Genomic DNA, 15,563 nt, shown 5'->3' on the forward strand with positions numbered 1-15,563 from the left:
GCCAGTCCTTAGCTGCAAGCAGCAAGACCAGACCCGCTTCACACGCCTGCCTGGAATGCTATTTTTTTTTCCTCGTAGCTCCTGCCAAGAGCCTGATGAGGTTTGAAATAGTGGAGGCTTCTTCCACATAATACCTTTCACGACCTTGCTCAGTTCAGTTCAGTCGCTCAGTCGGGTGCAACTCTTTGCGACCCCATGGACTGCAGCATGCCAGGTTTCCATGTCCATCACCAGCTCCCCAAGCTTGCTCAAACTCATGTCCATCGAGTTGGTGATGCCATCCAACCATCTCATCTTCCGTCATCCTAACCAACCCTCATAACCTTTTCTCTGCCCAATAGCCTCTGGAAGCACTGAATGAGAAGTCTTTTCGTGTGTGACATTGCATTCACTTCTTCTTGAAACCCCCCCACCCCCCACATTTGTCATAGCTATGGCCCCCTCCTTTCTTACTTCTTTAAGGTCAGGACTCCCAGGAAACAAGGAAAGACTATAAAATAAACTTGGTTAAAATAGATTGAATCTGCTTGTTTCGTCCAATAAGGAAGAAGAGTAGTCAGGGGAAAGAAAGATTTCACACCAAGATGGGAAATAAAACCAGTATCCTAAAAGTTGGAATAGACCTTAAGTCCGGTCCACTATCTGAAGTAGAGATCCTCTCTCCAATATTTCCACTACACCATCAACCACTTAAACTTTTCCATTGTCAGAGATCTCTATTTTTATCTATATTATGTATAGTTATAATTTTTATTGAATACTATACCAGGAACTTCCTGGTAGCTCAGAGGTTAAAGTGTCTGCCTCCAGTGTGGGAGACCTGGGTTCGATCCCTGGGTCGGGAAGATCCCCTGGACAAGGAAGTGGCAACCCACTCCAGTATTCTTGCCTGGAGAATCCCATGGACGGAGGAGCCTGGTAGGCTACAGTCCACGGGGGTCGCAAAGAGTCGGACAGGACTGAGCGACTTCACTACTACTATACTAGGAAGTATGCAAATTTTATATGCTATTGCTAATCCTTAAAATGATATGGGCCTTGTTATACCTATTTAGCAGGAAAAGGAAACTCAGAAGTTTCATTCCTTTTGGCAAAGCCAATGCTGATGCCAGAATTAAAATCCAAATTAAAAATGCTTAACTCTAAAGTCTGTGTTATTTGATTTGTGGACATCAAATCAACTTTCCTTAACTTAAGCACTGGTGCTTATTCTGCCCCTAAGAGCCACACAAAATTAACATCATTTCTTATTGACATCACAAGGCTTGAAATATTTGAACCAGTTATTAAGTAACTACCAGATCTTCTCATATTTTCTTCTTCTCCAAAATCTCTAGAACCTCTCACTGTTCTTCAAATGGAATGGTGAGTCCTTGTAAGTACACTCCATACCCTGCCTTGAATGTGCTTTGAGCTTCCATTTTTCTCCTTAAATTGTGTGCTCTGAAGAAAACACAACGTTCAAATATAGTGGGTTGAGAAGCAAGTATTGCAGGGATCAGCCCCTTTGATCCAGGCATACCCTGACAATCAGTTCAGTTCAGTTCAGTCACCTAGTCGTGTCCGACTCTTTGCGACCCCATGGACTGCAGCACGCCAGGCCTCCCTGTCCATCACCAACTCCCAGAGTTTACTCAAACTCATGTCCATCGAGTCAATGATGCCATCCAGCCATCTCATCCTCTGTCGTCCCCTTCTCCTCCTGTCCCCAATCCCTCCCAGCATCAGGGTCTTTTCCAATGAGTCAACTCTTCGCATGAGGTGGCCAAAGTATTGTAGTTTTAGCTTCAGCATCAGTCCTTCCAATGAACACCCAGGACTGATCTCCTTTAGGATGGACTGGTTGGATCTCCTTGCAGTCCAAGGGACTCTCAAGAGTCTTCTCCAACACCACAGTTCAAAAGCATCAATTCTTCGGCGCTCAGCTTTCTTTATAGTCCAACTCTCACATCCATACATGACCGCTGGAAAAACCATAGCCTTGACTAGATGGACCTTTGTTGGCAAAGTAATTATAGAGAGGTAAAACATCCAAGTCAATTTCACATAGACTACAATTAAACCGTATCTTTCACCTTACATAGTTTATACTTTCATAATTTTATGTTAGGGCTTCCCTAGCAGCTCAATGGTAAAGAATCTGCCTACAGTGCAGCAGATACAGGAGACACGGGTTTGATCCCTGAGTCAGGAAGATCCCCTAGAGAAGGGAATGGAAACCCATTTCAATATTCTTGCCTGGAAAGTCCCATGGACAGTGAGCCTGGCAGGCTACAGTCCATGGGTGTACAGAGAGTTGAACATGACTGAAGCAACAGCACATGCACACACACTCATCTACATTCTTACAACAATCTTCTAACAGTCTCCATTTTATACGGGAGGGGAAAAATACACAAAAGCAAGAGCCATAAGTCATCTATTATGTGACAAAGTTGAGATTTGAACTCAGACAGCTTGGCTCCAGAAAACATGCCTTTTATGATTATGTTCTACAGTATATTAAAAAAGAGTAGACAGAGAGTGTAGAAATTCCAAACCAGCAGAGGAAGGGCAAGGCAATAAGAAATGAACAAATAAACATAACAGTATATCCATTTTTCTACCCTGTGCAAAGAAAAACTTAAAAAATACTGGAAAGAAGTGTAGAAAAGGGGGGTCAAATAAAAGATAGAAAGTAAAAACTGAAGGGAAAAACATTCAAATATGTAAGTAATCACAATATAAATATTAAATTCTATAGCTAAAAGAGCCAAAGTACTTTTCAAAAACATTGGTATATGCTATTTATAAAACATAAGGACATGGAAAACATAAGATATATCAGGTATATAATAATGAAAAGAAGACTGGTGGAGCTACATTAATATCACACACAATGAACTTTAAAATTAAAAACCATTATTGGAGATAGAAAGGGCATCACATAAGAATAAAATCTGTAAGAAGAAACTGATAGATCCAACATTACATTGGGCTATTTCAAAATTATCTTACCTATTGATAAGTTATTGGCAATTCCATGTATATAGATAGATACAGATATATAGATACACAACATTTAGAGATTACAATGTCGACATACAACACTAAGAGAATACATGTTCTCATCAAACCTGTAAGAAATACTTACATAAATTTACCAGTGTACCTTAACACATTTCAAAGAATTTGGATTATTTGGACCAGGAGTTGAAAAACTTCTTCTGTAATGGGCTAGATCCCAGGTGGTGCTAGTGGTAAAGAACCCATCTGCCAACACAGGAGATAACACAACAAATAGCACTGAAATATGTATATTACCATATGTAAAATAGATGACCAGTGCAAGTTCGATGCATGAAGCAGGGCACTTAAAGCTAGTGCTCTGGGACAACCCAGAGGGATGGGGTGGGGAGGGAGGCGGGAGGCGGGTTCAGGATGGGGGAACACATGTGTACCTGTGACTGGTTCATGTCAATGTATGGCAAAAACCATCACAATATTGTAAAGTAATTATCTTCCAATTAAAATAAATTAATTTTTTAAAAAAGGAAAAAAAAAGACTTCACACCTCCACTGCAGGGGGCACAAGTTTGATTCCTGGTTAGGGGAACTAGGGTCCCACATGCCAAGTGGCCATAAATAGATAAATAAATAAAAATATGCCAACCATTCTTAGCTCACCAGCTGTAAAAAAAAAAAAAAAAAAAAAAAAAAAAAGGTGCTGACTGAGTTTGTTGATTCGTAATATAAACTTCGTAATCTCTGCTCACAAGGCAACAGATTTAGAAATACATTGCAGACTAATTTTTTTTAAGATTTCACTTAAAAGTTAAATAACAGTACATTTTAATGTTTAAAGATCCACTTAAATAGGTGGGATTTAAAAATAGACTTCCAAATAACCATGAATCAAAGAGAAAATCATGAATGAAAATTTTGAAATACTTAGAACTGAAAAAAAGAAATAAGTTCTGGTATAGTCAGGACATGAAATATCTCGAGCAGTGAACATGAGGCAACAACCACCACATTCAGCAGCATAAATGATTCTTAGAGACATAAAGTTGAGTGAAGGTCACATAAATTATGTACAGTAAGTTGCTCCTTTTACAAAGTTCAGAAACAAGCATAACTAAATGACATATTATTTGTTGTTGTTCAGTCACTCAGTCATGTCCGACTCTTTGTGACCCCATGGACTGAAGCACGCCAGTCTCTGCTGTCCTTCACCGTCTCCCAGAGCTAGCTCAAACTTGTGTCCATGGAGTTGGTGATACCATCCTACCATCTCGTCCTCTGTCACACATATATATTTGCTAAAACCAGTGTATAAACAAAGGGATGTTTATCTTAAAATTCAGAATAGTGGTAATATCTAAGGAGTCAGGAAGGGAAATGAAAAAAAGGGAGGTTTTTATAGACAAATTGTAATAGTAATGTACTGGGGGTGGGGGCTTCCCTGGTGGTCAGACAGTAAAGAATCTGCCTGCAATGCAGGAGATCTGGGTTCCATCCCCAGTTAGGAAAGATCCTCTGGAGAACCCCTGGAAAAGGGAATGGCAACCCACTCCAGTATTCTTGCCTGGAGAATTTCATGGACAGAAGAGCCTGGTGAGCCACAGTCCTTGGGGTTGCAACGAGTCGGACATGACTGAGTGACTAACGCTGCTACTACCACTAATGTACTATGTATCACTGGTGTTTACCGTAATTACTACTCTTGCTCCTGTGGAGGAAAAGGTTGTTAAATTGCAGACAGCAGAGAGGAGGACATTAATGCAGGGAAATGGTTATAGCTATGGAAAGGCTGGAAAAGATGAGCCAGAATGAGAGAAGAGGGACAAGGCAATTGTTACTCAGATTTGTGGTGAAAGTGATCCAGTTAGCATTCTCTCATTTACCTGGACACAGGTCATCAAAATGTGAGATTGCTTTTTATCCCTGACCTTTCAAAATCCCCTGAGCTCTGTAGATAAAGCACTCCTTTCCAGGAGAACCACAGATAGTCTGTCCCATGTCTCTGTACAATCAAGGGAAATTTAGTTCTCCTAAATCTGACTGTTATTGATTCCCTTACTAGTAACACCTGAATATTCTTTAAAATGCAGATGAGACACCATTCATTTTACCTTTTTGACATAACTGTACTGCTCACTCCACGGAATGGAAATTTGCCTTTTGAAAACAGTTACCTCACTATTTTTTTTAAGGGAAGCAAGGCAAGTTTTACTGAATATCTACTATGTTGCAGTATACTGAGGGCTATTTGTACACATTCTCTCAGTTAATCCCTACTCTAAGATCATGGGAATGATTTTTTTATCTCACTATTCATAGCTTTTTTTTCTAATCAAATCTAAACTTTTTATTTTTCTACTTGGGTCTAATCACAAAAGCAGATGAAAATCAAAGGAGAAAAATAAAATAACCATGGGGAAAAGTAAGCCTTCAAAAAATTATTAATTTTAAATTACAGAATAGCCATAAAATGGAATTCACAATGAAAAAGAATGAAGTGGTTATATTAAGTACTAACTTGGATGAACATCAAGATATATAGTCATTTATAAGGAAAGGTGAGTTGTAATACACTATGTAGTATGAATGAATTTATGTAAAAAAAGAATAACAGCTAAAGAAATACAAGCCATATTTTAACAGTATTTTTTATTTAAATTTATTTATTTTATTGGAGGCTAATTACTTTACAATATTGTATTGGTTTTGCCATACATCAACATGAATCCGCCACAGGTGTACAGTATTTTTTATGGGGAGAAAGGTGATAGTGTAGTGAAGAGTTCCTTTCACTATTTAGTTAATTATTTTTTGCTAATTTTATTTTATGATTTTAATTTTTTACTATTTTAGTTAATATATTTTTATAGTATTTGAATTTTAACAATGGACCTGTATTATTTTGTGGCAGAGAAAATTTAACATAGTAATATTTTGTGCATTTTGTGTGTTTCTGTCTAGAATTCAGCGAGGTTTTTTAAAATTTCGGTTACTGAGGCCTAAAATATCTTTAGGTTTCTGAGCTAGAATAACCCTCAGGCTATTTAACAATTCCCCTTGGGTACCCTCATTGGCATTGCAAACACAGACTTTGTTTCCTTAAGTTGGCACCCAATTTTTTTTTTCTCCATTGACAGCAGAGTCCTGGAGAGAGGAGAGGGTGGAATAAAACAAACAAACAAGCAAACAAAACACGTCCTTTTACACATTTGATTTTAAGAAGCAAATTGACACCTCTTATTAGCTTTCTCACTCCAGTAGCTCTGGTACTCAAGAAAACTCCAGCAACTTGAAAGATAATTTCCCTGATTGCTGTTGTTGTTATTCAATCATTCAATCGTGTCTGACTCTTTGAGGCCCTATGGACTGCAGCACACCAGGCTTCCCTGTCCATCACCAACTCCCAGAGCTTGCTCACTCATGTCCATTGAGTCAGTGATGCCACCCACCCATTTCGTCCTCTGTCATCCCCTTCTCCTGCCTTCAATCCTTCCCAGCATCAGAGTCTTTTCAAATGAGTCAGCTCTTCACATCAGGTGGTCAAAGTATTGGAGCTTCAGCTTCAGCATCAGTCCTTCCAATGAATATTCAGGATTGATTTCCTTCAGGATTGATTGGTTCGATCTCCTTGCTGTCCAAGGGACTCTCAAGAGTCTCCTCCAACACCACATTTCAAAAGCCCTGATAATGGTGCTTAAATCCAAGTTTCGGCAAGACGACAGCAAAAATATCCCCCAGATTCCAAGTCTAATTTCATCTTAAAGAACTTGGACACACACACACACAGAAATCTCTGGGTGCTTGTTGACTTTGCAAATACACTTTCCTTCTCTCTAATGAACACTTTTTTTTTTTAATGCAAAACTTTCAAAGAATGGGCCACACTTTCTTGTCTTCCTAAGCAGAGTGTTTATCTTACTCACCACAGTTATCATTGTGCACATTCATGATTGTACCACGCAAGTACACAATTCTTTATACAAACCCTTGCAACTGGATGTTTGCATCTTGTGAAGGTAACATGGTGCTTATACTAGAGACCTATTCATAGCACCCCAGCAGGGTCTGTAATTAACACATTACTTCTGCAACAAAACAAATTCACACACTTTAAAATGAAGCTCATTAAGTAGCCCTTCAGATTAGATGTCCTGTCAGACAAGCACAAGTCAGGTCAGGCTTTGTTACCAAATTAAATTTGGAAAAAACAAAAAAGCAAACAAACAACTTTAAAAAAATTTTTGACTTGGCATTGCAAATAAAGCCATCATGCACCTGTATAAGCTGCGACAGGAGGAATTGCATTGCTGGCCTTGCATTTGAAAGTCTAATGGCTATCATTTTGAGTGCTTAATGTTTGCTTCTTTAAGTCTTTCTGCCTCCTTTGTGTAGTTGGACAGTCTTCCATCCTTTTTTTGTTTTTGCTGTAACTTCCTCTACCACCTTCCTGCCCTAATAATTTATTATTTTTCTAAATTTCTTTTATTTTTTAATTGAAGGATAATTGCTTTACAGAATTTTGTTTTTTTCTGTCAAACCTATTACGTTTAATCTCCTGTGACTTGGAAAAAGATAAATTATTATAATTGAACTTGAAATTAGAGTGCGTAGATTTTAATAAGGAGCCCTAGAGTTATTTTTTGATAAGATACAAATTTTACTCACATTCTTGACAACATCTATTTCAACAATTTAAAGACTTTATTCTTTACTAATGATTGTCACCTGTATTCACAGTTTTTGAGATTGTTATCTTTGGAACATAACTCTAACTTCCTGCTCTACAAAAAGGAAATATTATGCCTCCTTTTATAGATGTCACCTTGTTTCAGAAACTGACACCTGGTGAATCATGCTATTCTAAAATATGCATGTATGACCTTTTGGTAATATGAAAATAAGCTAAGGGCTACAGTTTATTTCAGTTCAATTCAGTTCAGTCGCTCAGTCGTGTCTGACTCTTTGCGACCTCATGGACCGCAGCACGCCAGGCTTCCCTGTCCATCACCAACTCCTGGAGCTTACTCAAACTCATATCCATCAAGTTGGTGATGTCATAGTTTATTTCTTAAACAGTTTACTTACTCTTGCCCCAAAAATAATCACATTAGTTGCCTACATGCTCAGTCATGACCGACTTTTTGGGACCCCATGCACTGTAGCCCACCAGGCTCCTCTGTCCATGGAATTTTCCAGGCAAGAATACTGGAGTGAGTTGCCATTTCCTTCTCCAGGGGATCTTCCCAACCCAGGGATCAAACCTATGTTCCTGCATCTCCTGCATTGAAAGGCAGATTCTTTACCAGTGAGCTGCCTGGGAAGCCACAAAAAATGTGATGACAATAAATATTAAAGTATTTGTAAAACCTTAAATTATGATCTCAGGGTGACATTTCTAAATCATCACAGTCAGTTGCCTGTATTTTCCTTCTTTACTCCATTGGCAAGTCCTTCTGTGTTCTGACCTCACCCTGTATATTTATCTGCATTCATCAATGCTCCAGCTGTGAGCTTCCCAAGGCACTAATATGTGGAACCCTTTTGTGGCCTTGCCCACACGGGCCACACTGATCACTGTAACATGAAGAAACCTGGGGTGGAGTGGAGGGACATGACTGGAAATCAATACAGGAATGTTCGTGATTCAGGGTTCCAGGAGGAAAGTAGCCAAAGCAGGTGAAAGATCAATACCAGGTGCTGAGAGTGACATGATGAAAGGAAAATATTGAAAACTGTAGAAACCCATTCAGATGACTCAAGCCTAAGAAAGCATCTACGGGCCTCTGATTCATCCATTCAGCAAAGGTTCAAGCACTTGCCAAACACAGGGATGGGCCACGGGGATACAAAAAGCAGTACAAAATGGTCCCTACCCTTGAGGGCTTGCAGTATTAGCATTCTCTGAGCCCAGAGAAATGAACGCCAGCTCAGCTGTGCAAAGTCAGGCTGGCATCACGGGGACTCGTCCGACTGCCTTTCAACTTCCCAGATGTTCCTCGAGCACCCTGGCCTCCTTCCACCACAGCTCCAGCACTTGCTATTCCCTGGCCGCGGAATGCTTGTCTTCCAGATATCCACATGGCTTGCTCTCTCATTGCATTCAGGTTTCAGCTCAAATGTTACCTCATCAGAAAAGACTTCTCTGACCAATCACTCTATTTAAAGCTGTACACCGCCCCCCCAAAAGTACTGTGTGTTGAGTCACTTCAGTCATGTCTGACACTTTGTGACCCCATGGACTGTAGCCTGCCAGGTTCCTCTGTCCATGGGATTCTCCAGGCAGGAATACTAGAGTGGGTTGCCATGCCTTCCTCCAGGGGATCTTCCCAACCCAGGGATCCAATCCACATTTCTTATGTTTCCTGCACTAGCAGGCAGGTTCTTTATCACTAGTGCCACCAAGGGGAGGGATTAGTTAGCAGTTTGGGATTAATAGATATACATTCCTATATACAAAATAGGTAATCAACAAGGGTTTACTATATAGCACAGGGAGCTATATTCAAGATCTTGTAATAACCTATAATGGAAAAGAATCTGAAAAAGAACAGATTTATATATATATATGTGTGTATATATATACATATATATATTTATCAGTCATGTCGGACTCTTTGCGACCCCATTAACTGACTGCAGCACGCCAGGCCTCCCTGTCCATCACCAACTCCCAGAGCTTGCTCAAACTCATATCCATTGAGTTGGTGATGTCATCCAACCATCTCATTCTCTATCGTCCCCTTCTCCTCCTGCCTTCAATATTTCCCAGCATCAGGGTCTTTTCAAATAAGTTAGTTCTTCGCATCAGGTGGCCAAAGTACTGGAGTTTCAGCTTTGGCATCATTCCTTCCAATGAATATTTAGGACTGATTTCCTTAAGGATTGACTGGTTTGATCTCCTTGCTGTCCAAGGGACTCTCAAGAGTCTTCTCCAACACCACAGTTCAAAAGCATCAATTCTTCAGCACTCAGCTTTCTTTATGGTCCAACTCTCACATCCTTACATGACTACTGGAAAAAAACATAGCTTTGACTAGATGAACCTTTGCTGGCAAAGTAATGTCTCTGCTTTTTAATATGCTATCTAGGTTGGTCGTATATATATGATATATATATGTCACATATGACATATATATATAAATACATACATATATATATATATATATATATATATAGCTGAATCACTTTGCTGTGCAGCTGAAACTAATACAACATTGCAAGATAACTATATTTCTATTTAAAAAAATTGTACCCCCTAAACACACACAAACTCAATTCTTTCTCCTTCTTCCTATGGTTTTACTTTGTCTTCTTTTTTCTCAGCACTTATCACAATCTGTGATCATCTTGTTCAATTATTCATTGTCTGTTTCCCTCATGTAAATTCTGTGAGAGTAGGGATTTATCGCTCGTGTTTATTGCTGTATCTCCAGTGTTGGGCATAATTAAATGAATAAATGAATGAGGAGAAATTTGAGCTGAGTTATGAAGAATATGTATTGGTTTTTCAAGGAAACAAGTAGTGTGGTGGGGGGGAGGGCCCAGGGAGGACAGCAGAATGTACAGAAGAACAAAGATAATGCAAAGGAACCTACACCTTGGAAGGAATTTAGAGGGAAATAAAATGATTGGTGGGTTTTCATTCCCTGTTAAGTAAGTGAAAGAGTAAGTAAATGAGTGAATGAACGCATGATTGAATTAATGATCAGGTTTTGGTCTTAAAGAACACATAAGCATAGATGGGTGGAACAGAAGACAAGAAGTGGAGATAATTGAGAAGGCTGGTCTTCTACAAAGAGGAAAATAAGGAAGACCTGAATGAAGAAAGTGGGAGCAGAAAAGAGAGACCACACCTGAGAAGCCAATAGAGCTGTGATGTGATTGAACGTAGCGGGAGTAGATGAAGGCAGAGGATTCTGACGGAAGTGTCTGGATGGGTAGGGGTGCCATTGGCCACACAGTAAAACCAGGATTGGTGAAAGGAGGTGAGCTGTGCAGATACGTCACCCTATATTGTAAATCTTAGGATTAAAGTCTCTCTGTAATAGGTGGAGACAACTAATATGTAGGTGGAACTGTGGACCTAAGTGTAAAAGTGAAGACAGAAGACAGATTTGGAATAGCATGGATGCCTTTATCTTCAGGAAAATAGAATAAGAAACAAAATCTAAGGATAATTTAAGAGAGCAAGAGGTGGAGGGAAGAAGAGGAATGTCCACCAAAAACAGAGAAGCACATAATAGGGTGGTTAGAGGAAAACTGGGAGTTTAAGCCCCTGAGAACAAGCAGGTGCTGTCTGGCTCACTGCTGTAGCCCCAGTGTCCTGGCAGAGGGCAAAGAGACAGTCAAATACATGTGGAAAAGAGGGGAAGGGAAAGAAGGGGAAAAGAAAGGGCTGGAAAGAAGCTTGGAAGGAGGGAACTGATTAACAGTAGGACTACGAAGGTGGCAAGAAGGGTAATAAGAATGAAGAGCTCAAATTTATTTTATTAAGGGCTTATAACACGACGGAGACCATTTTAAGCAGCTTCTGTGGCTTGTCTCATTCTAGCCTCACAACACCCTTGTGAATTAGGGATGATGATGATGATACTGCCTCTTTATAGATGAGAAAATGAAGCACAGAGAGGTGAACTTACCCCAGTTTACACAGGAGGTAAACGACAGAAGCAAGATCTCAAGTCCAGCCATCTTACTCCGAAGCCCACTTGGCACAGATGGAAGAGTGTGCTTTGTGAGGGCCCATGAGGGAAGAGGATTTCAATGGAGGGGCAGCTCTGTGGCCTGGGAAGGGGAAAGGAAGGAGAAGCAGCGGAGAGAGCAAATGTAAACTGCTACTGCAAGGAAGGAAGAGGGACCCATCGTAGCTGGAAAGGAACACAAGAGTGGCAGAAGCCGTTTTGTGTTTTTAATGAGCGAGTCTGGAGCATGTGGACTCGCTACAGTCTGTTTACATCACACCCCAGAATTGCTAAAAAGAAAAATGAGGGGGTTGGATGAAAAGACACGCGGGTTACTTCCAACTCTGATTCTACTATTCCACAACTTCGAAATTCTTTCTCAGTGGAGCCAGATGGAATATTTCACTCAATAACATGAGCTGGAAAAATGATTTAATATACTTTTAAAGAGGTAGTTAAATAGAAACCCTATTATTTGAGTTTCCTTATAATTCATGAGTTTTTTCATCTTTTCCCATCCTGGTTAGTGACATTTCTTGTCTTTAGGAGGAACCTAAAGTTTTTCTTTGTCTTTAGGCCCAAAAAAGCCTAATGACATATTTATGCTTTCTTTTCATAAGTTAGGAACGGGTCAGGGTCATCTGGGTTCATATCCTTTTTCCTTATTGCCTTTTCCCTTTTGTACCCTACTCCTCCTTCCACAGGAAAAAGTTAATTTAAGTGTAAGCAGTTAGAGACAAGACATAATGTTTCTTTCACAATATGTCTTAAACGATGTAATCATTAGTGTTGTTTCCTGCAATTCTTTCTCCACTAACAATTCCTTGAAACCTTTCCTTTCCCCCAATTTTCTTTCTTTTAGGCTAAACTTTTCCTTTCCTCCTCCTCTATAAGCAACTGGAGTGTACACATACTATAAACATACACATTCTGGAATTCATAATCCCAGAAATTATCCTAGACTCTCCTTTTCCCTTGGATTCTTCTTTTCCCTCTATTCTCACCACACAGAGCCCTTTCAGTGACACACATTCCTATCTTTTTCATGCCTTTGCCCAGCTTTTCTCTCTCTGCTGCTGACACGTGCTCAGTCGTGTCAAACTCTTTGCAACCCAAGGACTGTAGCCTGCCAGGGTCCTCTGTCCATGGGATTTTTCCAGGCAATAATATTGTAGTGGTTTGCCATTCCCTTCTCCAGGGAATCTTCCCAACCCAAGGATCAAACTCATGTCTCCTGCATCTCCTGTGTTGACCAATGGATTCTTTACCAACTTGTGCCACCTGGGAAGCCTTTTCTATCTCTAGTTGCTCCTTTTCCGATCCACAAGATACCAGTTGTCAATGATCTACTAGCAGGGCTGTGAGGATGGGGAAAGAGGTTGGCTATGGAAAACACAAGACTCACTTCTTTTCTGGCTTTGGGATGTGTTTTCACACTTAGCCAAATTGGTATATACCCGATTTTGGAAAATCATAGCACTTCAAACAAAGTAAAGCTCTACTTGGAAGACATGTCTCAAAAGGAATTATGAAGCTATCCACTCAGTTAATCTTTGCTCATTTTGATTCTGGGCATGCCTCCAGACAATGGGTGAATAGCGTTATCTCTTAGACAAATGCAAATAATCTTCCCAGAGAGATCTTTATTTTCCCCTCTAAAACATGATATCTTCCTAGCTCTCAATTCCCTGGAGCAAGGTGATAATTAAAGTGTTTAGGGTTCAAAGGCAGTCTCTCTGAAATTCCTGATGAGTGAGCTTCAGAGAAGAGGAAGATTAAACAGAGATGGCAATGATATCATAAGTGAAACAGGTTACGATGTTAATAACATGTTGGAAATGAGACGTGTCTGCCTAGTATCAATAATTGACTCTGTTCACATTTTCCTGACACATGTGAATCCAAATCCCATCGTTCATAATAGTCTCTATTTTGGCAGGCGTATGCACCAAGCAAAGATGAACAGAGTGCAAATAAAGAATCTTTGTCAGTACTCTAGCCAATACCATGGTGGCACCTCATTATAAAGAGACCTAAAACAGTTCGTGACAGCCAGCAACCTTTCTCTAGAAAGAGCACAAATCTCCATATCTCTGAAGCCAAATAATAATTTGCACCTTTTATCTTTACAGGCTGTGCCTTTCAAACTATAAAATATGTTAGAATACTCAGCAATGATCTGTGGTAACTCAAGTACTTCTTTCTTTATATATAGGCAAAATTTTCAAGTACTGACAATCCTGATGATTCTTAACCAATTTAATCCGCTTAATCAGCAAAGGTTCCTTCTCTTATTTGTGATAAGAATTATTCTCATGGTATTTGATACAATTAAAAAATAGATAATATCTTCAGTCTATTTTTCCTTATTTCTGATTTTTCTTGATTAACAGAAAGCTGAATCTGAATTGTTAAACCAGGAAAACGTTGCATTGGCTAAGAATATGGAACTTTTTAGCTCAAAACAATTAATTGGCAAAAGGCCAATGCAAATGCTTGCTGTCTATTCAACTTTTATATCTATTTTTACAAAGGCTAAAAATATCTAGAACATGTGATTTATGCCACCTCACAGTAAGAATTCATCTGTATATGATAATGTAAGATGCATCTGTAAAAGGAAAAATTTTCCCTAAATGAGTTTTTGGATTTCCTGTATTCCTGGGACACAATAATTTCTGGCTGTTTGACAAAAACCCATCTTCTAGAGCTTCTGATACTCCTCCCTAAAGGTCAGTGCGAAGAAGCTTCCTTTTTACTTTCTCTGGGAGGAAAGATCAAAACAACTCTCAGGCCACCATTTTCTCTCATGACCTCCTGTCCTTCCCTGCTCTTAGCTCCCAGGGGTCATGCCAAAGATTGCTGGTTTTAATCCAACTTTTTAAACTGAGGGCTTGGAGAAGCAACTTAGAGTTGCATAACATTTAGACATGAGATAAAAAGATTATTCAAAAAAACTGACTTTCAAACCCTTAAATGGGCTTGGCCACGCTTTCATTGGCTGAGTCTAAGAGACCACTGTGGTCCCAAGACTCTTTAAGAGGTGGAATTTTATTTCTGAAATGGATTTTGGACCATATGCAATACATATAAGAAAGTTGTCTTTTCCAGCCACAGTGGAAAACATCTGTTTTACTAGTGAATTTGACTCTATTTGCCAGAATAACTTCCCAGATGTTTTGAAAACTCTAAACAACTGCAGCCTTTCGGATCTGCTCTGGTTCAAAACTTGATTTACTAAGAAAACATGTAGGTCTGTGACATAAATGAAAATGAAAATATTTCTCTTAATGAATCCTTAATACTAAAATATTTTAGGTATGGCCTCAGATTAATGGTCTTTCATAGATTTTTTTCTTCTTAGGATATGCATTTAGACATATATATACATAACTTCTTGGAAGGGATTAGAGTGTGAATAGAAAATTATTTCCACTCTTCTGAATCTAACTAGTGCTACTATTAGACTATTAGGCTCCTTTTTCAATTCCCCAGCATTCAATAAATGTGTGCATGCTAAGTCATTTCAGTCATGTCTGACTCTTTGTGACCCCATGAACTGTAGCCCACCAGGCATCTCTGTCCATGGGATTTTCCAGGCAAGAATACTGGAGTGGGTTGCCATTTCCTTCTCCAGGGGGTCTTCCTGACCCAGGGAGCGAACCTGCATCTCCTGAAATGGCAGGTGAGTACTTTACCACTAATGCCACTAGGAAGACTTTTCTTTCCATTTCTGTGTTCTATTCAATTTTCTTCTTCCTCCTTTATGAAATCCTCTAGAAGATCACACTCATGTCTGCTACAATTCAGAAATGCAAAATGTTTTAAAAGAAAATTCCAAACAAGACAGAACAAATCTATTGTATATTAAAATTCAGT

Source organism: Bubalus bubalis, chromosome 4 (genome assembly GCF_019923935.1).
Source record: "Bubalus bubalis isolate 160015118507 breed Murrah chromosome 4, NDDB_SH_1, whole genome shotgun sequence".
In the NCBI taxonomy this organism is placed as follows: domain Eukaryota; kingdom Metazoa; phylum Chordata; class Mammalia; order Artiodactyla; family Bovidae; genus Bubalus; species Bubalus bubalis.